Here is a 25,141-nt window from a genome sequence, read left to right as displayed (position 1 = left end):
CCCCCCCCAACATATAAACCAGTGCCCACCCCCACATATAAACCAGTGCCCACCCCCTCAACATATAAACCAGTGCCCACCCCCCCAACATATAAACCAGTGCCCACCCCCACATATAAACCAGTGCCCACCCCCCCAACATATAAACCAGTGCCCACCCCCCAACATATAAACCAGTGCCCACCCCCCAACATATAAACCAGTGCCCACCCCCCAACATATAAACCAGTGCCCACCCCCCAACATATAAACCAGTGCCCACCCCAACATATAAACCAATGCCCACCCCCAACATATAAACCAATGCCCACCCCAACATATAAACCAGTGCCCACCCCCCCAACATATAAACCAGTGCCCACCCCCCAACATATAAACCAGTGCCCACCCCCCACATATAAACCAGTGCCCACCCCCCAACATATAAACCAGTGCCCACCCCCCAACATATAAACCAGTGCCCACCCCACAACATATAAACCAGTGCCCACCCCCCAACATATAAACCAGTGCCCACCCCCCCAACATATAAACCAGTGCCCACCCCCCAACATATAAACCAGTGCCCACCCCCCCAACATATAAACCAGTGCCCACCCCCACAACATATAAACCAGTGCCCACCCCCCAACATATAAACCAGTGCCCACCCCCAACATATAAACCAATGTCCACCCCAACATATAAACCAGTGCCCACCCCCACATATAAACCAGTGCCCACCCCCCCAACATATAAATCAGTGCCCACCCCCCCAACATATAAACCAGTGCCCACCCCCCAACATATAAACCAGTGCCCACCCCCACATATAAACCAGTGCCCACCCTCACAGCAAATACATCATTGCTCACACCTCCAGTCTATGTTGAGTTTGTAGTATGTGGTGTTGAGGGGTAGTGTTTACGGGTAGTGATGAGGGGTAGTGTTGAGGGGTAGTGTTGAGGGGTAGTGTTGAGGGGTAGTGATGAGGGGTAGTGTTGAAGGTAGTGATTAGAGGTAGTGATGAGGGGTAGTGTTGAGGGGTAGTGTTGAGGGGTAGTGTTTAGGGGTATTGTTGAGGAGTAGTGTTTAGGGGTAGTGATGAGTGTAGTGTTTGAGGGGCGTGTTGAGGGGTAGTGTTGAGGGCGTGTTGAGGGTAGTGATGAGGGGTAGTGTTGAGGGGTAGTGTTGAGGGGTAGTGTTTAGGGGTAGTGTTTAGGGGTAGTGATGAGGGGTAGTGTTGAGGGTAGTGTTGAGGGTAGTGTTGAGGGGTAGTGATGAGGGGTAGTGTTTAGGGGTAGTGTTGAGGGTAGTGTTGAGGGGTAGTGTTGAGGGGTAGTGTTTAGGGGTAGTGATGAGGGGTAGTGATGAGGGGTAGTGATGAGGGGTAGTGTTTAGGGGTAGTGTTGAGGGGTAGTGTTGCGGGGTAGTGTTGCGGGGTAGTGTTTAGGGGTAGTGATGAGGGGTAGTGATGAAGGGTAGTGATGAGGGGTAGTGTTTAGGGGTAGTGTTGAGGCTAGTGTTGCGGGGTAGTGTTTAGGGGTAGTGATGAGGGGTAGTGATGAGGGGTAGTGATGAGGGGTAGTGTTTAGGGGTAGTGTTGAGGCTAGTGTTGCGGGGTAGTGTTGCGGGGTAGTGTTGAGGGGTAGTGATGAGGGGTAGTGATGAGGGGTAGTGTTGAGAGCGTATTGAGGGGAGTCATTACATTAAAAGTCCCCATTAAGTGGAGACTAAACATTCTTCTTATGCTTTGCTGCCCCTCTGGAACGCCAAACCACTCAGACGGACCTTTTATTTGGGAGCGAAGCCGTGTGTGTTTGAAGTCTGCAGCCAAGAAAAACAGTCTGCTCACTGTGGCTTTCCAAGGCCCCTCACACTGGATGTGTGTGTGTGTGTGTGTGTGTGTGTGTGTGTGTGTGTGTGTGTGTGTGTGGCTTTCCAAGGCTCCTCACACTGGATGACTGACTGGCCACCCAGGAAGGTAGGCCTGGAGACTCCAGCACTAGCTCAGAAGCCAAGTCTGGATTACAGACCTGGTGTGTGTGTGTGTGTGTGTGTCTCCTCTCACCATAACCTGTGCTTTACAGGCACAGGAAGTCCAGCCTGGGAGAGGGCAGAGTTCACCCAGCAGCACAGCATGCTGGGAGCATATGACAGCAGCTCTGTGCTATTTCAGCCATGACTGTACTGCCTGAAAATGACCAAAATATCATGTTGTGTCATAAATAAATAAACTCAGCTCACTGAAGGTTGTGACCCGCAGTGACGTAAGCTCTTCTGAGAGTAGTAGCCAGAATTATTCCTATTGTCTTTCATGAACACACACACACGCATACACACACTTTCTCTGATATCCACGTGCACACACACACACACACACACACACACATAAACTAACTCTGTCTCTCACGCATATGCTCTCAGTAATGAGTTACATCACCCTGTAGTTCAGAAAGGAAACAGACACTGAGCATGGGCTAAACTAAAATCCGCACACACACACACACACACACACACACACAAAATCCCATCACCTTGAAACGCAGACTTCAGCTGGACAAAGCGACACAAAGGCTTGCTTACAGTGTGGCCACAGTTCCAACTCCCTTCCCTCTTAGCTCCGCCCACTGAGTGGCAGCCAATAGCCACGGTTGTCTTGAGCCAAAGTGTCCACACGGGGGTTTGGCTCTGCTTGGCTACTCCCTCCACTCGCAAGACGAACAGGACGGGTTTGATCCGGTCGGAGGTGGACACCAAGATGGCTACTGACCCAAGACCATCCCTCTCTCCCTCTCTCACTCTCTCTCTCTCTCTCTCCCTCTCTCTCTCTCTCTCTCTCTCTCTCTCTCTCTCCCTCTCCCTCTCTCTCTCTCCCTCTCTCTCTCTCTCTCTCTCTCTCTCTCTCTCTCTCTCTCTCTCTCTCTCTCTCTCTCTCTCTCTCTCCCTCTCCCTCTCCCTCTCCCTCTCTTTCTCCCTCTCCCTCTCTCTCTCCGTCTAGGGTAGCGTGCTAACACACAGCAGGGAGGCTAAGCAGAGGTGCGCACAGGGCGGCGTGGAGAATGTGCCTGCGAGGTGCTGGCGTCTGCGAGGCAGCCCTGGCCACGATCAGAGCCAATGACCTTCCAAAATGCGCAGTAGCCTGCCAGCCGAGTCCATCGAACAAACCTAACAAAAATGCAAAATTTGGCTGTGCCAGAAACTGCCACAGCAACACCAAGGTAGCGCCTCCTGCCCAGACCTTGCACATGATGACACGCCACAGGACAGCACACGCGCGCGCGCGCGCACACACACACACACACACACACACACACACACACACACACACACACACACACACACACACAGTATGCAATACACTTACACTTTAATAATGATCTCCTAACCACCATCATGAGCCCTACATGTAAAAAGGCTGAATAATAATTATCCATGCAACACACACACACACACACACACACACACACACAATCAGACCATTTCCACAGACTTCTTGAATTTACTTTCATGACTTACTCTATCTGGCCGTATTTGATAGCGACTGACCACGACTGAGAGTCACTACGAGCATCGCACTTATTTAATAAGTGTGAAGGGAAGTCATGAGGAACTAACACCACCGTATTTCCATTCACCCGCAGAACAGAATTTATGCAGAGAGGAGTTACGGGGTGGCAGCACGACAGGGAAACGCAGCCCGTGTGGATATGCGCGGCAGGATCCCGTCCACCTGGTTTTCGGCCGACGCGATGACTCACCCTGTGCGAGTGCCATGGGTTTGAATCGTGTGTCAGTCGGCATGACTGGACCGCCGCGGAGGCTGCAAGCGTTCAGATTCCAACCGCCGCGGATCCATGTCCCACTCCCAGCCGACACGTCCCGCCCCTGGACGACATCCTACGACGTCTGCTAATGCTGCCGTAGTGCGTTACGCCAGGCAGGACTTTCTATGTCTTATGTAGGCTGTGTATGGTGTGATCTAACACACACACACACACACACACACACACACACACCACTCATACAGTAACATAACAATTAGTATTGGAGTATTTACAGGCCATTAGCCACCGTATTGTCCTTCTGCACAGACTATGAAATATTTATGATATTGAACTATATTGAACCATATTGAACTATATTGCATTGGCCCACAGTACAGTAGATCATCTCTTTCTGCCCTGTTCATCTTTTTATGTTATTGTATTACACTGTGTGCTACATATGGGAGCATGCAGTACAATATTGTTCATCTTTTATATTCTATTATAAATACACATCACAACACCTCCGTGTGTAAAAAAAACCCTACACAGTCCTGGCTAGTGGCTGATATTGTGCTCAATACTGATTCAGGCAAGCTTGAATATGTTGAGAACAACATTAGTGTGACAGAGAAAACCTTCAGCCATGGGACAGCCAGTGCAAAAGCTTGATGCCAGCCTAGATGCCAGCCTAAACGCTAGCCTACACGCCAGCCTAGATGCCAGCCTAAACGCTAGCCTACACGCCAGCCTAAATGCCAGCCTAAACGCTAGCCTACACGCCAGCCTAAATGCCAGCCTAAACGCTAGCCTACATGCCAGCCTAAATGCCAGCCTACACGCCAGCCTACACGCCAGCCTACATGCCAGCTTAGATGCCAGCCTAGACACCATCTTAGATGCCAGCCTAAAAACCAGCCTAGACGCCAGTCTACATGGAAACCTACATGCCAGCTTAGACCCCAGCCTAGATGGCAGCCTACACACCAGAATACATGCCAGCCTACATGCCAGCTAAGATGCCAGCCTAGACCCCAGCCTAGATGGCAGCCTACACACCAGCATACATGCCAGCCTACACACCAGCCTACATGCCATCTTAGATGCCAACCTACATGCCAGCCTAGACCCCAGCCTAGATGGCAGCCTACACACCAGCATACATGCCAGCCTACACACCAGCCTACATGCCAGCTTAGATGCCAACCTACATGGCAGCCTACACACCAGCATACATGCCAGCCTACACACCAGCCTACATGCCAGCTTAGATGCCAACCTACATGCCAGCCTAGACCCCAGCCTAGATGGCAGCCTAGATGCCAGCCTAGGTTGTGTGCATGCAAGAGTAAACCAGGCTCTCCAGGTTCCGTGGATGAGACAGAAAAAAAGCATTGGTCACTCGGGGAGCCTGGCCAGAGCCTGCGCAACCTCACACGCCCTCCGTGGGAGTAGAACTCAAAGCAGCCACAGACAGGCCTGCAAGGAGGGTCTCGGAGTCCGCTGATCACGGACAGCGATACGTACCCACGCTCATAACCCAACCGGTCTCTAACTCAGAGCAGCCAGAGATGGACTCTGGAGGGTTCAGATGAGGATAAGGTCAGATGAGGTGAGATATGGACACAGGCAGCCGCCTGGAGCAGCGTGAGGCGTTTATGGCAACATGTGAGACATTTATGGTCACACGTGAGGTGTTTATGATAGCGATCAGTTGCGTTAGCATAGAATGTGTAACGTGTGTAGCATTTGTAATGTGTGTAGCCTGTGAAGTGTGCATAGCATGTGTAGTTTGCATAGTGTTACTGTAATTTGTGTAGCGTCTGTAATGCTTGTAGCTTGTGCAGTGTGAATAGCGTGTGTAAGTGTGTAGCGTGTGTAATGTGCATACAATCTGTAGTGAGCACACCGTATGTAAATGCATGGTGTGTAATGGGTGTAGCGTAGTGTGTAGACAAGCGTGAACAAGGGAACCTGCCAAACAGATCATCCCTACGATTTCTACTATCACACTACATGCCGACGGTGTGGCATGAAGTGAGAAATCGAAACACAAGGAGACGCACAGTGAGAGAGAGAAAGAGAGGGCGAGAAAGCATGAGAAAAAGTGTGAAAGAGAGAGGGAGAGAGAGAGAGAGAGAGAGAGGGAACAGAACCAGGGAGATGGAGAGACAGGTAATCACATCGAGATATTGTGATTGAGACAGCTAGCACAATGAGGCGTTAGAAGAGATGTCAGCTTCACCAACTGTTTCTTCTCTCCTCCGTGAGGACACACTCCCATTCCACGGGTGTGTTCACACTGCCTCCCCGCGCCCTTCCACCGCACCTAAAAACCCACCAATGCAGTGTGACGCGCTCATTGGCGAACGGTCGCACTCGGTCAGGAACCCGTGTGCCGTTCTGACTTGCAACGGGGCTACAGTGACGATGCAATTATATAACACGACGATCCCGCTCTAAACAATGAGACAGTATTCACTTTATATTTTTATATCATTTCAAAAGCTCAGATGTAACGTAAATCGTTAACTCGACAACTGTATTGTCTACTCCTCTGTTGTCTCTGGACAGCGGACTTTATATTCCCACAGGTTCAGCTGCTAACCTCAGCAAACAGAGAACGCGTTTCCCCAGAGCGTGTTTGACTGGAACACACGGAGAAACCGAGGCACGCTAAACCACTGCTGAACTGCCCCCGTGCCCCCAACCCACCCCCCCGGCACGAGGAGTGCAGTTCTACCATCAGCTCCCTCTCTGTCCACATGGCTGCGTTCAAACGTACACAAGTGGCAAGACACTGACCCCAGACCAGTTCTGCACGGGACGCACAGCTTGTCCTTTCCTGTTCTGCGAGTCCCGCATGCTTCTGGTCGGTAGCCGTGTCTTACTGACGCGCACGGATCAGTTGACATCGGATTGGCGTATACACACACACACACACACACACACACACACACACAGCGCCTTCCCCCGCCAAACTCAAACTCAATTCACACCTCAGTGGGAGGCTTCTAGGAATAGCAAGCATCAAAACGCATTTATTTTCATACATTTTCTCATTCTGAACACAAAATCCGGTCATCGTTAAAGACGCAACCTTAAACACCTGTTTCGTAGAGCTAGAAACCGTGTGCTGATCCTGACAACTGCCATTTAACAACATGACTCAGATGAAGTGCACTCATCTCAGTTTAGCCCAGGAAGCTTATAGTGCTAGAGTTTAAGCCTCTCTAAACAGTGGTAGCTCAGTGGTTAAGGTACTTGACTTGTAACTAGAAGGTTGCTGGTTCAAACCCCACCCCTGCAAAGTTGCCACTGTTGGGCCCCTGAGCAAGAGCCTCAATTTATATTTGTCATAATTGTAAGTCACTTTGGAAAAAAGTGTCAGGTAAATGTAAACAAACAAAGCTTCCCCAAATTGAACTATATTCAACAAAAAATGTATTTCCATCTATCTAGAAATAAGTGCACAAAGGTCATTTTAGTATTGTAAAATCATACCAGACACCTGGAGGGATGAAGGATATTGTAGTTATGGGTCTGGTAAACCTCAGGTCATCCTCTCTGTTACTCAGTGGTCTTTAATTCATGTCTGAGTGGACCACATAAGAAGAAGGAAAATTGTATTGCTGATTTCAGATGGATGTGACCCAAGTGATTCAAGTCTGGATAAGCTTTCTTATCAAACTGAACTGGAGTTTGATCCTGAACAATTTTTCAGTTCTGCCCCTTCACGTTCAGAACGGCATGGCTGCGTTTAAACGTGGGAGCTTCTGGGCGTGCCGCACTCCATTTCAGTTGGTTTCATAATCGGTGATTCATAACACTGTTAAGCATGTGTCAGAAGCCGCAACGACTCCCTGCACAGCGCTCCCTCGAAAAGGAGGAAGCGTTTTTGCTGCAGCTCTAACCGTCAAACCAGAGTCCTGGCCCCGACGTCTGCTGTGCGCGCGTACAGAGGGCCATGTGAAGTCAAATCCAGATCTGACACCAGCTCAACCCTCAGAGATATGGCTAAACCTGTAGTCTTGCGTGGTAGGAGACTTTTAACCACAGAAATGCAATTACTAACATCTCTCTACCCTAATGGATAAAATTACTAACTAAGATAAAAGTAAGAACCAAAAATCATTTTTATTTAAGACACTGGCACGGCTGGCTATGGATAAAACGGACAACAAAGCCCAGATGTCAGCATCATAAAGTGGTAATGACTATGAATTTCTATGAGAAAATTTAAAACATTAAATAATGTTCAGGGTATTAGTGTCGCACGAGGCAAGTTTTTTTGTTGTTGTTGTTTTTTGTTCTCGTGTGCTCTTCTGGAGTTTTACTTGCCGCTGGCACTTTTCACCTTTTGTTTTCTCAGTGGGGGACCGGAGCAGACATCTACGAAGTCGCTTCGTGACGACGGCTGTTTTAAAATGGGTATAAATAAATTAGACTTGACAGACTTGATAACAAGTCCACACCGCCGGACACGGGGTGGGTCCCCGTAGAACAGAGCACGCCCCTAGTGAGAGTGTCCTCATTTACCTCCCCCCTGCATGTACCCCCGAAACACACACGTGCGCTCCAGGAGATGGGAGCGACCACGTGCTAAGCGGAATTCTGGGATACGGTGACCTTTTTCCTCGGATCATTATTAATATGTGTGGCGTATTAGCAAAGGTTAACGAACAAGAGGACGGCCAGCGTCTGCGGACGCAAACGAGTCGCCCTCGTCCTCGGTGTTACCACCGACGGCGCACGCTTGTACTTGCAACCGTAATAATGCCGAGCGAAGACAACAGCTTTGTCATACCGCGACAGCGATACACCGACGCACCACTGAGTTTTTCCAACTCGTTTTTACGACCTCGACAAATCCGCGTGATCAAACGCTTAGATTCCGCTGCTTCTGTCCGCCCAAAAAAAAAGAAAAGGTCCGGACGAAAAGGAAAGCGGCAACATACAGACGCGCTGCTATCAAAGGCTATCAAAACCAAACCATTTCACAGGGACCGCGCAGGGCGGGAAGAGGTCAGCCTCAGAAATTAGCCTTTCTTTTCCCAGCGTGACCACATTTTGAAGCCTCTTCAGTGTTAGGGCGAGCCCGGTGTCTATACGAGCTCCCTATCCCTGCGAAACTCTGCACGCTAATCTACTTCCCTTTCTTCCTGAAAGGAGGATGCACGAGCTCTTCCCTCACCCGCCCAAGTTCGAGAAGTTCGCCCCCGTCTGCGGTGCGGAGCCTCGCTCCCTCCTCATCCCTGCCCAAAATTCCAGCAGACGGACACCCGCCTCGATGTGAAGGCTGGACTGAGATAAACTTTAAACCCCCCCCCCGGTTCTGCTTTCAACTCTTCTCTCCGGCGCCGGCCGAGGACCCTTTGTTGATAAGGCCCAGCGAGTCTGCAAAAGTCTCAAGGCGGATTTCGGCGGTTTCCGGTGCCATTTCGGCGCGCGTCTTGCGTCTTATTTTTCTCCCGCTCCGCAGACGGAGGGGGGGGGGGGGAGCTATTTCTCCACTGCCACCGTATCTGGATTAAAGCTTGGGACACAGACGCAAATGTGACGGCATTCGGTGGGCCAAAGACCCCGTGGACCGCAGTGTTCGGCATCGCGCCGCCGAGGAGGTAGTGCTGGAGTGTGAGGGGGCAGTTACGGGTGAGTAAGGGGCAGATACAGGCGAATAAGGGGGCAGGATGGGTGGGTGGGAGTCACGTCAGAATTCCTCTGCTGCCTCCGTGATGCAACAGGATTAGGAAGAAAGGGTGTGTGTCGGTGTCAGTTCAAATTCATCAAGATCGACAGAAAGTCTGGACTACGGCAAGCCAGCATGATAGGAAACCATGTTGCCAAACTCATTCCAAAAAAAAGTGTTACCTTAAGTCTGCTGAAATCCCTCATTTGCATCTACCAGAGACATTTAACTGTGTAGCTGTCAACAGTAACATAAAAAGAAAATAAAGAGTCTCCTGTACTCTCACACACACACACACACACACACACACACTCTTGATGGTATCTTCATCAGTGATCTAGCTTGTTGGCCATGCGTAAAAAAACATAATGGAGGCCTGTAATAGCATCATAAATTCACATTAACTTCACCAGGCAGTCACGAACCACTGCACGTCTCCCCAAAGTGTGTGTGTGTGTGTGTTGTAATGTCCCATAAACTACGAGTGTGCGTGTTTTAATGTCCCCAATCCCTAAAACTACGAGTGTGTGTTTTAATGTCCCCAATCCCTAAAACTACGAGCGCATCTGTGGTACTGTCCCACCCTGTCCCTAAAAGCGCAAGTGTGCATGTTTTAATGTTCCCCCTTGCCCCTACGACTAGTGTGTGTTTTAACGAGTCCCCACATCTCACTAAAACTTTGTTTTAATATTCCCCACCGTCGCAGTGCTTTGATAATAAATTCATTCGTCTCCCCTCGTCAATGCAGCCTGGGAGGTAACAGCCACATTAAGCCGAAGTCAGATCCCCCGGCACACTCCGGCAGGGACGTTAGATCCCTGGCACTCTCTGGCAGGCTCCGGCAGGGAAGTTAGATCCCCCGGCACGTTCAAACAGGGCAATGACCCGGCTAAGAGCAACCGTAGTCACCTTCAGATCACCACGAGTACCATAAAGACCTCCTAATGCCGATTAAATTTCTCCCTAATAACACAAATGTACATCAACTCATGCGGAGCAGGCGGAGATATTGAGATGAGCGAAAACGTATAAAACTGAAAGATGCCTGTTATGCAAAGATGCTGGATGTGGGAGTTCATTCATTAATGGACTAATGAACGAACTCATGAGGGGGCTGGTAACCCTGCGGTAATTCGGCCCAGGTAAAGCCTGTGGTGTCCACTAGGGGCAGCATGGAGTACAGTCCTCGGCACAGGTAGAAGTCAGCCCCAAGCGGCGAGCTTGCCGTAGAGGCCACTGTACAGTCACAGGGTGGGCGGAGCCTTGGCTTTTATTATCTGCCTGTACTGTTCCGCCTCAGCCCTGCTCCGCCCCCGTTCAATCTTGCCACGCAGCCCAGCCAGCCATTGGCTCAGGTCGAACAGTCAGAGGACAGAGCCAGCGTTTGACCCGCCTCCTCTGTACTGTCTCTTCCTCTGCACATGGCAGTCAAGACTACAGTTCATCCACTGGCCCCGCCCACAGGAGGCAAGCCGCAACCCAGCTCCACAAGTGGAGGCAGCAGGTGTGTGTCATCCTAAAGGGATGCACGCAATTCAGAACAATGCTGCCTAAAACCTGCTGATCCTTAGTGCTCCAGCATAACCCCGCGCACCTCCCTGCTATAATCAGACCCTAAACCTCAAGCCTGCAGTAATCAGACCTCTACCCTCTCCCCGAAATCTTCAGACCTTAACCTTCTCCCTGTAATGATTGGACCCATACACTCTCCCTGCAGTAATCAGACTCCAACCGTCCTCCTGCAATAATCAGACCCTAATCATCTCCCTGCAAAAATCAGTACCCAATCCTCCTTGCAATAAATCAGCTCCCAACCTTCTCCCTTCAATAATCAGACCCTAACCCTCTCCCTGTAAAAATCAGAGTACACTAGGAGTCTCGCCTCATTCTCTCTCTCTCTCTGCAGCAGTTTCTCCTTTGACCCCGACGCACCGGGCAGCGTTTGGCACTTGACGGACAGGACCCTGTGAAAAGCTCGATGGCCCGTTCACACTTGTGCCTCCAGTGGCTGAGCTCCTGCGCTGGCACCGGGGCAGGTGTGTTAGCACCTCATCCTGGCAGCCTGTGAGCTGTGAAACCCGGACCCTTCGGCCAAGTAGCAAAGCGGCAGCGTCTGCCGTAGCTGGGAAGGATCACTCTCCCGGGCTACAGACTGACTTAAACCTGAACTTGGATTAAGAGATGGAATTTTGAGCTTGCATTCTCAAATTAAAGCTGTCATACTCATAATGGCCCAGCTGTGCCAGCCCGAGCCCAAAACAGACAGAGACGATGACCTCTGCATTTACATAGGTGGCGTCATGGCACTGTCACTGAAACGTGGTCATTACTGACATGCCTGTTAGTGTGTACCTGTCAACCGCAGGAATCCCTGATTGGGGTCTGAGAGAGTAAAATGGTGGCAACGTTCAATCACACTGTGACCAACTAGAGCACACGCAAACGCTTAGCCAGGACAGAGTCCTGACAGACACAGGGGCTGAGAGGCACTAACAAGTGCAGGTCATGTTCTGTTTGGACAGAGCGGCTCAGCGACCTTTGACCCTGCGATAGCTGCGGCACAACCAGAGGTCAGGAAAACAGCCATTCACAGAGCTCAGCCGCCGACTGGGTTAATCGAGCATGTGATGAGAGCGTTTTGACTTCAAAAGCCCTCCATGGGATATTGAGTTTTACTGCTCAACCAACAAATACAACCCCCCCCCCCCAAACCCCCATTTGGTTTGCGTCCTCGCTCCAACACAGCTCTAACAGCCTGGGTGTGCACACCTGCTCACACAGAGGGCATGCACATGTGGAGGGCATGAACATGTGGAGGGCGTGCACACGTGGAGGGTGTGCACACTTGGAAACCTTAAGTCATTTACACTTTCCCCAGACTGCATTGCACGCTACATTAAAAGGACCAGCAGTACACCAGCTCTGCCGCCGAAGGCCAAAGGCCCCTCAACCCAGACCAGGTTTCAGTTCATTTCACTTCTTTTACCTCGTTTACATCTTACATCAGTATGGAAGAATGTGGACTACCCATCAGCCCCTGGGCCCGGCGTTGCTCAGAGACCTAAAGCAGATACTTTGAGCTCCTCATTTTAAACTATATTTATTCAGTATATATAGTATATTTACACAGCAGAAGTGAGCAGGGCCAATCTCCTGCTGTGACCACTGTTTAGACCACCGCACCCGTAAAACGCATGTGAGCGCGCGCGCACACACACACACACACACACACACACACACCCACGCACGCACAAGCACGCACAAGCATGCACGCACAAGCACGCACGCACACACACGCACTCACACACACACACGCACACACACACGCACACACACACGCACTCACGCACACTCACGCACGCACACTCACGCACGCACGCACGCACGCACGCACACACACACACACACACACACACACACACACACACACACACACACACACACACACACACACACACACACCTTATGCAGCTGTTAAAACGGAACATTGAGAGAAAGAGAGGCTCTCTGAGTCAGTCCCACACACGTGAACCAAAGCCAGCCCGGGAGAAGCCGTTACAGTCCTCGGCTTTCCACGGGGCCTTGGGGTGTGTGACTTTCTCCTTAACCTGCTGTTAACACTCCGGTCTTCAGCAGACCAAACCCAAAAATAGCTCACAACCTGAAACAAAACAAAAAACAAACGGCAGGCCAAGGATGGGCATGTATACGCAAACATACAAGTGAAGGAAGAGATATAACCGCAAACAGTCCTGACCTGTACGGGCCTCAGATTTAGAAGCCAGATAGCAGCCAAACAAAACTGCACAGAGTCACAAACATGTTGATATTCTTCCTGGGAAATCAGTAAAAGGTGGGGCAGCTAGACAGGTGCCCACCGTGGCGCGAGTGAGAGTGTGGGGAGGAACACGATCGTTTGGCTCCGGATTTTGAGGATTTCAGACAAAAAAAACGCAAGAGCGACATGAACGTCTGCTCTGAAGTCTGCATCTGCAGTATATTGGGTGAATTGTAAAGTAACTACCCCGGTGAACTTGGCAACATAGCATCCTTCTGGCCAGGCGCACGGTAAACGCCCGCGGCAAAGACACACCTGCAACTATGCTACAGGACACAAACCTCTGCTAGGGCTACAGAACAGGCGCAATAGGTGACAAGTTCCTAGGCAGTGCAGAAATGGAGCTGCAAGACAGATCGTGGACAGATGAGATGAAGGGTGATGGTTAACCTGCGGCAGAGTGACACAAGGCAAAAAGTGTGAATGGAAAAAAATAAGTGCTCCTGAACTGACGTGAGGCCCCACAACTGGGATCACAAGGGAGTTCTGGGGTGTGTGTGGTTGTAATCTGGGATCACAAGGGAGTTCTGGGGGTGTGTGGTTGTAATCTGGGATCACAAGGGAGTTCTGGGGGTGTGTGGTTGTAATCTGGGATCCAGGGAGTTCTGGGGGTGTGTGGTTGTAATCTGGGATCCAGGGAGTTCTGGGGGTGTGCGGTTGTAATCTGGGATCCAGGCAGTTCTGGGAGTGTGCGGTTGTAATCTGGGATCCAGGCAGTTCTGGGGGTGTGTGGTTGTAATCTGGGATCCAGAGGGTTCTGTGGGTGTGTGTTTGTAATCTGGGATACAAGCGGCTCTGGGTTAGTGGTTGACTGTAGAACTGCCTCACTGTTCCTTACTGAGGACTCCACCACTGACAGTAGCAGCTGAAATGCCAGAAGCTTACTTAAGTGCTGACATCCAACCAAAAGCCTTCAGACTGCAGAGGATCAGACTTCACCTTGCAGCAGGACAGTGACCCAAAAACAAGCACTGGCAGAACCGTTCTAGAGACTTCCAGGGCTGACATGGGCCTTGTTCTTCCCTGACAGCTTCCTACCTGATTTGAATCTCGCTGAGCATGCATGTCACTAACTAAATAAAGAACTGAAAGCAAAAAAAAGCCCACAAATAAGCAGGAACTGAAAATGGCTGCATTAAGGATGTTGCAGAGCAGAACAGAACTGGTGAGAGAAGACACCCTGCATGTAAGACACCCTGCATGTAAGACACCCTGCATGTAAGACACCCTGCATGTAAGACACCCTGCATGTAAGACACCCAGCATGTAAGACACCCTGCATGTAAGACACCCTGCATGTAAGACACCCTGCATGTAAGACACCCTGCATGTAAGACACCCTGCATGTAAGACACCCTGCATGTAAGACACCCAGCATGTAAGACACCCAGCATGTAAGACACCCAGCATGTAAGACACCCTGCATGTAAGACACCCTGCATGTAAGACACCCTGCATGTAAGACACCCTGCATGTAAGACACCCTGCATGTAAGACACCCAGCATGTAAGACACCCAGCATGTAAGACACCCAGCATGTAAGACACCCTGCATGTAAGACACCCTGCATGTAAGACACCCTGCATGTAAGACACCCTGCATGTAAGACACTCAGCGCATAAGACACTCAGCGTATAAGACACTCAGCGTATAAGACACTGAGCGTATAAGACACTCAGCGTATAAAACACTCAGCTTATAAGACAGTCAGCGTGTAAGACACTCAGCGTATAAGATACCCAGCATGTAAGACAGTCAGCGTATAAGATACCCAGCATGTAAGACAGTCAGCGTATAAGATACCCAGCATGTAAGACACTCAGCATATAAGACACCCTGCATGTAAGACACTTAGCGTATAAGACACTCAGTGTATAAAACACTCAACTTATAAGACAGTCAGCGTATAAGACACTCAGCGTATAAGATACCCAGCATGTAAGACACTCAGCGTATAAGATACCCAGCATGTAAGACACTCAGCGTATAAGATACCCAGCATGTAAGACACTCAGCATATAAGACACCCTGCATGTAAGACACTTAGCGTATAAGACACTCAGTGTATAAAACACTCAGCTTATAAGACAGTCAGCGTATAAGATACCCAGCATGTAAGACACTCAGCGTATAAGATACCCAGCATGTAAGACACTCAGCATATGACACCCTGCATGTAAGACACTTAGCGTATAAGACACTCAGTGTATAAAACACTCAGCTTATAAGACAGTCAGCGTATAAGATACCCAGCATGTAAGACACTCAACGTATAAGATACCCAGCATGTAAGACACTCAGCATATAAGACACTTAGCGTATAAAACACTCAGCGTGTAAGACACTCAGCGTGTAAGACACTCACATATAAGACACTCACATATAAGACACTCAGCGTGTAAGACACCCAGCGTGTAAGACACCCAGCATGTAAGACACCCAGCGTGTAAGACACCCAGCGCGTAAGACACTCAGCGTGTAAGACACTCAGCGTGTAAGATACTCAGCGTGTAAGATACTCACCGTATAAGACACCCAGCATGTAAGACACTCAGCATATGAGACACCCAGCATATAAGATACCCAGCATGTAAGACACTCAGCGTGTAAGACACCCAGCATATAAGACACTCAGCGTATAAGACACCCAGCATGTAAGACACACAGCGTATAAGACACCCAGCACGTAAGACACTTAACATACAAGACACTAAGTGTATAAAACACTCAGCGCACAAGACACTCAGCGTATAAGACACTCAGCGTATAAGACACTCAGCGTATAAGATACCCAGCGTATAAGACACTCAGCGTATAAGACACTCAGCGTATAAGATACCCAGCGTATAAGACACTCAGTGTATAAGACACTCAGTGTATAAGACACCCAGCACGTAAGACACTTAACATACAAGACACTAAGTGTATAAAACACTCAGCGCACAAGACACTCAGCGTATAAGACACTCAGCGTATAAGATACCCAGCATGTAAGACACTCAATGTATAAGACACCCAGCATGTAAAACACTCAGCGTATAAGACACTCAGCGTGTAAGACACTCAGCGTGTAAGACACTCAGCGTATAAGATACCCAGCATGTAAGACACCCAGCGTATAAGACACTCAGTGTATAAGACACTCAGTGTATAAGACACCCAGCATGTAAGACACGCAGTGTCTGCTGATGCCACAGTTCACAGATGTTAAACAGTCTTTGACTGTAAAGGATTTGACACAAGGACCTAATCACGATAACTAAGATTAATTAACTTACCCAGATACTTATGGTCGTTTGAAATGGTACCATATGGATAAAAAGAGCTGTGTTTGTTTCAGGCAGACGAAAATCCTGGAATTAAAGCTGAGGTTCTGTCAAACCCAGTGTTCTGGGCTACATAGTTAAAACATTACTAAATGTATCCATGTCCAATTACTTGGAATGTTAAAATCACTCTGTTTCAAACCGGTTCTGACTGGCTCTGACTGCATTTGACTGGGTCTGACCGGCTCAGACTGGCTCAGACTGGCTCTGACTGGCTCTGACTGTGTGTGACTGGCTCTGACCGGCTCTGACTGGGTCTGATCAGCTCATACTGGCTCTGACTAGCTCTGACTGTGTCTGACTGGGTCTGATCAGCTCATACTGGCTCTGAGTAGCTCTGACCGGCTCTGACCGGCTCTGACTAGCTCTGACTGGCTCTGACTGGCTCTGACTGGCTCTGACCGGCTCTGACTGTGTCTGATTGGCTCTGACTGGCTCTGACTGCGGGTGAGCCCTTTACTCATATGTGGATATTTTCTTCATGCACATAAAAAAAACATATATATATATATATATATATATATATATATATATATATATATATATATATATATATATATATATATATATATCAGTTTATGTCTTATTCATAAGTGTTTGCACAAACAGTGTTAACTAGTGTGTTTATAGTATAAAAGTATAATAAAAGCATCTGGCTGACCTCTGCGCTGACCTCTGCCTTTTGGTCAAAACAAAGTCACACACAAAAGAGGCCAGCAAGTGTTTTCACAGCCAACACAGGACACAGGAGTCGGGTGAAGGCGGTCCACCGAGCTCAGAGCGCAGCGGTCATGCCGGCGTAGCTAATCACGCGAATGCTCAATGCAGTGGGCGCCTTTGCAGACACCTCTGTGTTTCAGCCCGAGGCCGCACTGCTTGCGGAGGGGCGGCGTGGTGCCGAGGTCTGTGTTCTCGGCAGGGCGGCATGGGCGAGGAAACCCCGCCGCGCTTCTCCCAGGGTTGCGCAGTAGCTCTGTGTCACCTCCTGACCCAGATCCTCAGCTCAGCAGACGTGCAAACGAGGACTAGTGAACCGGCCGTGAACCTCTGGAAGCCTGGACTCCCTGTGCAACCTCTTCAAACTCCACCTCCCCCTGCACCCTCTCTGCGCCTCCACTCCCCTTCCTCCTTGTTTTGTCTGGCTCCGCACACGGCGGCGAGACTGCTGGGGGGGCGGGGGGGGGGGGTTCAGGTCTGCGTGGTGTGGAACCACTGAAGATCTGACCGCTTCCTGGATCTCTCCCAGCTCAGATCTCGTTTTGCAGACAGCACGGTAATGGTTCCGTAACGTCTTACTCCACCCCCCCCCCCCCCACCACGAATAATAAACAAAGGAAAGGAAAAGAAGAACTAGGAGAACTAGGAGGCGGCAGCGCCGCTTGTTTTCCACACCGCTGCCAGGAAATGAGAGGAAAGCGGAATTCAGACGGTACACCAGAACGTGTTGTCCACGTACGCAGAGATGCAAACATCGTACTAGGCCACCTGCTGTTTAAGACGGATGCTGGTCTGCATTAAAAGAGGAATACATTTCTTACAACATAAGCACAACTGTCCTGTACACTGTGGAATCGGTGCATGCAGGTAAAACTGAGCTCGGGTGCTGTCCACTAACACGCAGATGAAGACACGTTTCATTTCTGACTGCCCTTGTAGTCTGCTACAACACATCCATCCTCCTTTCACAGAGTCAGGAAAGCCCAAAGATTCAGTGGGGTTTTTTTTTTTAATATATATTTATCTTCTTCTAAACATAGTCCACACGGCATAGAAGTGCGTCGAGTGGAAGAGAAGCAGCGGGTTTCCCAGAAGAGCAGGGTCATAGAGGACCGACGACTCCGCTCACGGTACCAGCCGGCTTCCTTCTTCGGGTCCCGCGGGGCCGTGACCGCTCCCCCTGCTGTGCTCGTGCACGCAGGCCGGCATGGCAACCAGCAACGCCGGCTTAAGAATCACAGCCGCCACAATGGGGGTTCTCGAGCAGACACAGAAAGAGGAGACGGGAACAGCAGGATGGAGACGCAGAGGACGTGGTGGGACGCTTTTGGGGTTTGTGAGTCCTGTGTCCAGCTTTGTGTTCAGAGGCTGCGGGTGAAATACTTCAATACTGGCTGCAGTTTGCTGTATGACTCATCCCTGACAGTAATGTCACAGCACAGACAGATGGACACCGCCTCAGACACACCTATAACAGGAACTTACACTGCCTATCTTCACATAGACATATATATATATATATATATATATATATATATATATATATATATATATATATATGCGCTCTGGTGGAGGTTTATTGCATGTCTTTATCTGTGCCTATCATGCACCGATTCCGCAGTGTCCGGTCCCTATTAAACAGCTCCGGTCTTTTGATACAGACCAACATCTGTCTTAAACAGCAGATGGCCTAGTACGATATTTGTGTTGTTGTTTATATATATATATATATATATATATATATATATATAAACAACACAAATATCGTGTGTGTGTGTGTGTGTGTGTGTGTGTAATGTCGTTGCTTGTGTGTGCATAAAATAGTTATTCTTTCAGTATTCATTTAATTTATTTACAAACATCTGTAAACATCCACATCTCCTCCACGAGACAAAAGTACTCTCCTCTCAGAGCATGCGGTCACCGCCGACAATAGCTCGCGCATCCTCGTGCCTACGTCTACCGCTGCAGCCCGCGCTGCATTTCATCATCTATCCGCGCGCTCACTGCCGCCGTCAGCGTGGAGAAAACGTGCGCGCTGGCACTAAGGGTGGGGTGGGATGGGGGGGGGCTCTGTGGGTGGTCGCCGCCCGCTTGCAGAAAGCTCCCACTCGCGTTTCATTGGCTCGTAATGACATCATAGCTCGATGCCGTAACGCGAGCTCCTCCGCTCCCCCGGCGCCGTTTCACCACGCTCCCTCCACGCGCAGCGAATGGCAGAGCGCGCGGCGCGGTCCGAGCGCGAGCAAGGCGCAATTTCTGCCCTGATGAATTAACACGGAAAGCTCGCGGCTTTTCCCCGAGTGAAGCGCCGCCACGTCGGTCCCCGACAAAGCCCGAGACGCTGTCCAGCTCGACTCGTGCTGAAAAAACATTGCAGCGCTGAACATGGCCTTATTATCTTTGGTTCCAGTCGGCTTAACCATACCAAACACCGCAACAACAACAAAAAAATACAGCTTTATCAAAGGCTTTAGCCAATGCAAAGTCACTCGTTTTCACTTTCCAATAACCAATTTTATATACGGCTAGTTTGGAGATGTTCTTGTTTACGTGTTACCCGCGTCACCGACTAGGGCCCTATAAGAAAGGCCCAGATTGCACCAGCAGGGTTGCACCTGCAGCAGGTTTCTGCCTCCCTTTCTTTAGTTCTTTGCAATAGAGTCTTTTATATCCGTTTAAGCAGTTGTTAGGGAAGTAATACTTCCACCGTAAGTGTGCACGATACGAACTAAAAAAAAAATTCAACCCATCAGATAAAATCAATCAATCAATAATACGTTCTACTTACAATGGTCTTTACATTGCATGAAACTTTAGAAGCACGGATTTTCCTCAGGAGTGTTAAAGTAATCCCAAAGTGAAGCAGTATTCCAACGTCGACCAGTGATATTTGCGGGTATTCCTGACAACGTTGCATCGCAAAGAAATGTTCCTTATCCAAAACTCCCAAAGCTCAGCGCACGCGTCCCAATTACAGTGAGCTTTTCTTCTCGCGCCCACGTACCTGCAACACACGAACGTTTCCAGAACGTTTACTGGACATTGCAATAGTAGCCCAACGTGAGACGAAAAAGTGTTTTCACTCGATTAGGTTAGGTCACGTGCTTCACGCTCGCAGCTGCCGCGCGCATTACACCAAACGCTTGTTCCTCTCGAGACTGCCATGCTGAGTGTGGCCCAGGCCTCCCTGAGAAACACAGCATATGATCTAAAAGAAGTTTGTGGGTTTTTTTGTTTTGTTTTGTTTTGTTTTTTTGGAGTAGACTATTTTTATGACCATTTTAAGATTTCACTCACAACGTCATTTTACGATAAACCAAAATCTTAAACGTACGCAGAAGGTTTGGGGATTCCGAGCATCTTTCCGAAAGTTACGAGCTTTGAAAACTGGACAAATACACAGCGGGGTGACGAACTTTAACTGAAGAATTCAAAGTAGCGTGCAATGTTCTCTTGGAAGTATCAATACGTCTGTATAGTTAGTTATAGTCCCGTCGTACATATTTATGCATATTTTAACAAAGCAATAAAAAGCCGTTATTGGAAATGGGTAGTTACATAGCGTGGTATAACAGTAGAAGGCACAATTTTATATGTTTATTTTTAAGCAAAAGTATTATGTATCTAACTTTCTATAAAAACATAAATCAGGAATAATACTTTAATCACATTTCTTAACGACCATACGGCATTTTATTGTTCTTAAGAGTACGAAGACACTGATGCATTTTTTCAATCTGAAGCAAAATTTTGGAGTTGGGCAAAACGAGTTGCAATGAAATGATAGCGGACAGTTCGAGTATTCTGGCTGGCGAACGTACCTAGGTTTGCAAGTGGTACAGAACAAAGGAGAGACGGCAGTGGCCAAGTTCTCTAACAAAGGACCGGGAGCGAGCGCTCACTGTACCTGTTGCTCGCATTCTACTCTCCGTATCCTGCCGCGCGACTCTTTTAACAAAGACTCGCAAGTTGCACGCAGAAGAATTGCATTCGCGCTGGCAGTTCTGTTTAACACAATATACCAAAATGAGATATTTGCAACCGTAGTTTGGCCGCCTCCGAGAAGTGGGGATGATTCGCGCATTGTTATAGCTGCACTATTCGAAAACTTAACTTCACTGCGCTTTATTTTTGTAAGTTAGAAGTCATCCACTGTTTATTTGCGAGAAAAATATCCTTTCTATATTTTTTTTCGGCGAACTTCCTTTCGCCGATCAACTTTTGACAGCTATGTCTTCGTGCGTAATCCCAACTACCACAACGAAGCAACGAGGGGGGGAAATGACCTAAGTTTTTTGTTTTGTTTTTTTAACAGAAATAAATCGATTTGGTCCATCTGAATGCTCCTGTTGGTGTTTTTAGGGATAACGAAGTTTGCGCATCCCATGTCTGCCTTCAAAGCGCTGCGATGAACAAAGGAGGAACCCCCCGCTTTTTCTTCAACTTCTCGAGCTGACGCACCAACTCTCAGAGAACTTTTCAGCCCAAAAAATCATCCACCAAAATCAGCTCGGGCGGTGGATGGCCGTAATATATGCGGAGAGACGACTCACCTGAGTCTTTGGCTGGTCGGTGGCGCGCAGCGGTGTCCGAGGAAAAAGTTTGTTGGTGCGCATTTTGGGTGGCGTTGATGGGTCCCTTTGTCTGCACGTGTAAAGGGGCTCGTTGGCCGCGCCTTGTTCGTTTCGGCTCGAGTCCCGCCCTCTACACACAACTAAACAACAACAAAGGCTGGAAGGACGCTGAAACCCACCGGACCCCCACTTCTACCTACCGGAGAGGAAGAACGACTCCGCTTGAACTGGGATTCGGTCGATGTGTTACTCAGTGCATGCACGAAATTGACATGCTTTCCAAAAGTCACCAAATGCCGCCTTACCGCCAGTGGAGTCTTTGTAGCAACTATTTAACGATAAAGTTAAAAAAACAAAAAACAAAAACAACATCGTTTTAAGCAAATAGGAAGCATTTGAAAAGAAATTCACAGCATGCAAATAACAACAGATGTTTGTATCTTAGCTTGGGTAGCGCGACGCAGTCGGCGAGATGGGAGTGGTCACCCAGAAGCAAAGTGTTTAAACTTTAGGGCAGAGAAAAAAGAGGTTGGAGTGAGGAGCGAGGCGACTTTTCTCGCGATAATTGTCACGCTCGTGTTTGCGATAATAAAATCAAAGGAAAAGAGGTTTTGGAGGGTTGGAGCTGCGCGTCTTACATGCACGTATCCGTTTATTTCATTTCCAAACACTTCTACAGTTTCATGCGAATCGCTTGCCATCCCATTGTCACTCATCTCCGTACGATAAGATGATGAAATAAAGATCAATTTTATTTTCGCATCATCGAGAACACATTAGAAGCCCAGGGGAACTGCGTGAATATTTCAAAATGAAAGGTGACCGAGGTAATGCAAATAATGCATCAGTAGCCCTTTATGAAAGTTGTTAGCTGGGAACAAGTGAGGTTTCCAGTAAACAGTAACGCAGTTGGCTGTCTGCGTTGAGCGCTCTGTCTGTGCAAAAGGGGAATGCGTGTGGAATCGCATGCAACTCAATTAACTCTTCACACGAGCGCCATTGTGCGCCAGTAATAACAGACCACTTAGAGACGGATAATGCCTTGCGGGTGCTATATATATATATATATATATATATATATATATATATATATATATATATATATATATATATATATGTATATATGTGTGTGTGTGTGTGTGTGTGTGTGTGTGTGTGTGTGTGTGTGTGTGTGTGTGTGTGTGTGTGTGTGTGTGTGTGTGTGTGTGTGTGTGTTCTGGTGTAAAGGGGGACGCGTGTGTAATTTAGTGCTGTTTGATTAAACCGTGCAGAATCTAAGATTTTGCATTTGTTTGGGTGCTATAAGACTCTGGTGTCTAACATATCTGCTCTTCTGTCTTCGCTGTTGACATAATTCAAATGTAATTGCATGCGTTCTCCTGTTGTACCGCTAGGGTTACATAAAGTTATTGTTTACATGAAACCTTGTTCCTCTCTAGATGTGCAGATTAAAAGACAGAGCTACTTTTAACGAACAATAACCTAAAAACTTTAGCTAAATTTTGAATAGCTTACATTTATTTATTTATCCGATAGGGTCCAATAAATAGTCTACTGTCAATAAACAACTAAAAAGTTGTTGGGTAAAGTGGGCAAGCCAAACTCATGTCTTCCCACTTTGCCTTCTGTTGTCATTTCTACCTTACATGAATCGTATTTATCTATTTATGATTGTTTGTTTTTTGTTGTATTGCACAATTAAACAAATTGTATTATGGTTATTCTTTGTTCCATTTGTTTCATTGAGAAATCATATATGGTCCACACTTCAGAAATAAGCCTGGAATTACAGTTCTCTGTTCCGTTAATGTTGTTCCTATATTCAACTGTAAATCCATGAAAAAAGCACGATTGTTTGCATTCGAAATGTATTTTCATTCATAAATACATTTTATTGATTTCTTCTCTTTTTTGGGGGAGAGCTGATGTGACCGTCACGTTGATCACATTCATCCATAGTGCATCACACTCTGCACAAAGAAGGGTGTTTTCATACAAAAACAACGCTAACAACTGTGCAAAGGTGCAAGGTGAGGTGTTTCCCTGCTCCGTGATAAAAGTCTCGCTTTAGGTCTGTTATCTGCGTTGCTGATTATGTGGTTATATCCCCTGTTCTGGGATCAGACAGGTCAAATGTTAAAACCTTTTTTTTAACTGTTTAAAAACACGTTATTCCTTAAAATTGCATAGAGAATTGTTTGTTGTTGAATTATAAGATTTCAAATATGGTCACATTATCGAGTGGGATACGTGGAATTTCTATATTTGCAAGATAGGTCGTGCAAGACCGTTCGACACGAGCTGGGTGCTGCTATGTTATTTCGACTTTGTTATTCAAGTTTGAAAACCCCGCAAAGACTAGCCCTTCTGCAGCAGGCATGTTATACCGAAGGCAATGAAAACAAGCCAATCATACCTGCCTCCTTTCACAAGCTATCTTATAAAAAAAAAAATCCTTTCTTCATAGTGAATAGTAATAACCATGTAATATGCAGTCAGGCGGACAATGTGCACGCCAACGGAAGTCTTTCCTAACAATACTTTCACTATACTCTAACAATACCGGTACTGTTTACCAGACTGTTTTCACTCTCTCCCTGTCTGCACACCTCTGGCGTAATACAGAATGCCCTCTTATCTTCACACCGGTTACAAACGAAGCCTGGCTCCTTAGTGCCGGGATGTTGGACAGTATGGCTGTTATGTTATTCCTTAGATTGACTCGTTTAGTCATTTGGACTGTAGAGGGACATGCTAGTGGGGTCTGAAGCGTGCTGTTATTGTGCAGCTCCCTGGAAGCAGTGTGACCATGCCAGATTGTCTGGGCTCGAGTGCTTTAGCTACAACACCCCCCACCCCCTTCAAAACAGACTGTCTGGAGAGGGGGAGGGGGTACAGTCTGAGAGACATGCAGCATCTGAATTCATCAAGGCACAACGGAGTTGCGGATCACCTACAGCCGAAGCGCTTGCGCCGGCCCCGTCCACGCCGCTTAGAGGGGTACGGGAAAGAGGTGACATACAGGGGTCGCACAGCAACCCCGTGCATTCATTAAAGATGAAGCTGACGCAGCGTTTACAAGGATGTAAGCGTAGCGTTGACGGTAGCGTAACGCCGGTATCTCGGACTCAAGACATGTGCTGTGCACGCGTTCGTGTCAGCCGCGGCGCGCGCGGGGGCGCGGAGCAGCGGAGGACACGCCCACTTACGCGCGCCGAAGGAGACGAGGCACTGTGGAGGTGTTAGGG

At 48.3% G+C, this 25,141-nt stretch overlaps 1 long non-coding RNA gene across 2 annotated transcripts in view; it reads right to left on the bottom strand.

The window, feature by feature from the left end:
• LOC113587347 overlaps positions 1-22,503 on the bottom strand; it is a 72,256-nt gene extending 49,753 nt beyond the window's left edge. Inside the window, exons 1-3 of one of the 2 annotated variants that reach the window (XR_003411729.2) lie at positions 22,199-22,503; positions 21,873-22,089; positions 20,108-20,323 (exon numbers count right to left, since the gene is read on the bottom strand). This is a non-coding gene — a long non-coding RNA (uncharacterized LOC113587347). Of the gene's footprint in view, positions 1-20,107; positions 20,324-21,872 lie in introns of both variants that reach the window. The other variant, XR_003411728.2, reaches the window with a different exon arrangement.
• Positions 22,504-25,141: the final 2,638 nt, after the last annotated feature.

This window comes from Electrophorus electricus, chromosome 10, assembly GCF_013358815.1.
Source record: "Electrophorus electricus isolate fEleEle1 chromosome 10, fEleEle1.pri, whole genome shotgun sequence".
Taxonomy (NCBI): domain Eukaryota; kingdom Metazoa; phylum Chordata; class Actinopteri; order Gymnotiformes; family Gymnotidae; genus Electrophorus; species Electrophorus electricus.
The sequence above is the reverse complement of the archived record's forward strand: the minus strand, read 5'-3'. Positions and strand labels throughout refer to the sequence as shown.